The 2587-nt window shown below is 46.2% G+C and overlaps 1 protein-coding gene across 1 annotated transcript in view; it reads right to left on the bottom strand.

Annotated features, from left to right (window-relative positions):
* The window catches only part of HYAL3 (hyaluronidase 3), an 81953-nt gene that overhangs the window by 76112 nt on the left and 3254 nt on the right, over positions 1-2587 (bottom strand). The gene's annotated exons all lie outside the window — the stretch shown is intronic.

Genomic DNA, 2587 nt, shown 5'->3' with positions numbered 1-2587 from the left:
GAGGAGGAGGAGGAGGAGGCTCAGCTGCTGGAGGGAATGGAATGCAAAGGGGGCCGGAGCAGAGGGAAAGGGGCCAGCCAGGGAAGGAGGCAGGAGGGTGGGCAACTGCCAGCCCCACCTGGCCAGACCCTAGTGGCCACTAGTCAGGCTGGCAGGCAGGCAAGGGGACCAGGCGTCCTCCTGGCCCCGGACGCGTCCTACATTTCCAGCCTCCTCTCCAGGAGGAACCCCCAAATGACCCAGAAGCATGCATTTACATTTCTAGCAGGGTTTTGAGCTTGTGTTTGGTCATGTCCTACACTTTTCTTGAATGACTTCTATTTGTGGCACGACCCTGAAGCATGGGTTTACATTTCTATCGGTGTTTTCAGCTTTTGTTTGGTCATGTCCTACACTTTTCTCAAATGTCCTCCATTTGGGGGGCACGACCCAGAAGCATGCATTTACATTTCTAGGACTGTTTTGAGCTTTTGGTTGACCGTGTCCTACATGTTTCTCGAATGTCTTCCATTTGGGGACATGACCCAAATCCATTTCTAGGAGTGCTTTGAGCTTTTATGTGGCTGTGTCCTCACCTTTTCTTGAATGTCCTACCTTTTGCTGTGCCTGGTCCTCCTTTGACTAGATAAGTAGAGAGATCTTGTGGCACCTTGGAGACTGTAAGAAAGAAGTTGGCAGCGTGAGCTTTTGTAGACTTAAGTCCACTGTAGTTCCTCAGATGCACTTGGAAGTAATACTTTATTTAACAAAAGCTCCTGCTGCCAACTTCTTTCTTTCAGTGAGTCTCAAAGGTGCTACAAGATCTCTCTGCATACTGATTCTACAGACTAACATAGCTATATCTTTGAATTCTACCATCATGAATAAAGTGTCTGAAGAGCTTCGCATACATGCATTCACCAGCCCTGTAAGGCAGACTTGGTCAGCCCTTGTCCACTGGCCATGCTGGCTAGGGATGAAGGGAGTTGTGCTCCAACAACTAGGGATGGCCTTGCAACTCACAACATTGCAACTCACAGTGTTGTGAGTTCGATGCTGAGGGCTCCAGGGTTGACTCTGCCTTCCATCCTTTCATAGGTGGATAAAATGGGGCAATCAACCTACATGTTGTAAAATGCTTAGAGACTTCAGTATGAAGCAGTATAGAAATGTAAATGCTATTGCTAAATGCTATTGCTATTGCCATCAATAAAACTGAGGTGACACTCCCAGGCCAAATACAAGGCAGCCAAAGAGCAAAGGTAAGGTGTTGGAGAAGCTTGACCACTTCCGCTTGGATCATAGGATAATAGGGTTGGAGGAGATCTCAAGGATTATCCAGTCCAACTGCCTGCCATGCAGGAATACCCAAAACACCCCCCCCGACAGATAGCCATCCAGCCTGCGTTTAAAACCTTCCAAAGGAGACCACTACTTTCTGAGGTGGCCTGTTCCACTGTTGAACAGCTCTTACTGTGCAGAAGTTCCTCCTAATATTGAGGTGGAATCTCTTTTCCTGTCATTTGAATCCATTGGTCTGGGTCCTATTTTCTAGAGCTGCAGAAAACAAACTTGCTCTATCCTCAGTATGACACCCCTTCAAATACTTAAACAGGGCTATCATAATACCTCTTAACCTTCTTTTCTCTAGGCTAAACATACCCAGCTCCCTAGGTTGCTCCTCATAGGGCATGGTTTCCATATGAAGCAAAGGAAGCTATCTTAGGTTGGCACCAGCAATGCAGAACCAACTGCAAGGCCATCTCACTTCTGAACATAAAATGGGAGTGGGAATGCCCTCTACTCAGTTGGCAAAATGTCTTGAGCTGACTGTCCTGCCAACAATATTTGAGGGCCCACAGTTGGGGATGTAGAAGAGAGTGGGGCTGCTCAGCTAGTAAATTGATAACAGAGGGACTTTCTGGTTGATAGACTTGCTAACAGGTACTCCCACTACCTTTCTTTTTAAATCCTAGAAATATCAGCTCTGAGGAGGCTATAGAACAGGGGGTGGGCAACTGAGGCTGCCCATATATTTCTGGCCTACAACTCCCATCAGACTTAGTCAGCAGAGCCATTGGTGAAGGATCATGGGAGCTGCAGTTCCAAACAAACACCTGAAGGGCCACAGTTGTTCATTGTTCTACAGAAAATGGGAAGACAGATCTAATCTGCACTGCAGAAATAATGCCGTTTGACACTGCTTTAACTGCCATGCCTCAGTGCTATGGAATCCAGGGATTTATAGTTGTCCTTCCATATCTATAGATTCTCTATGCATGGATTCAAAGCATCCCTAGCTTGAAAATATTTGAAAAATGTATAAATTCCAAAAAGCACACCTTGATTTTGATTTTATAAAAGGGACACTGGTGGCGCAGTGGTTAAATGCCTGTACTGCAGCCATTCACTCAAGACCACAAGGTTGCGAGTTCAAGAGCAGCAAAAGGGCCCAAGCTCGACTCAGGCTTGCATCCTTCCGAGGTCGCTAAAATGAGTACCCAGACTGTTGGGGGCAAATTAGCTTACTTGCTAATTAGCTTACTTGCTAATTAGCTTACTTGCTGTTCACCGCTATGATCTTTGGAATAGCAGTATATAAATAAAA

This window comes from Sceloporus undulatus, chromosome 2, assembly GCF_019175285.1.
Source record: "Sceloporus undulatus isolate JIND9_A2432 ecotype Alabama chromosome 2, SceUnd_v1.1, whole genome shotgun sequence".
Taxonomy (NCBI): Eukaryota; Metazoa; Chordata; class Lepidosauria; order Squamata; family Phrynosomatidae; genus Sceloporus; species Sceloporus undulatus.
This window is presented reverse-complemented; position numbering and strand designations above follow the sequence as displayed.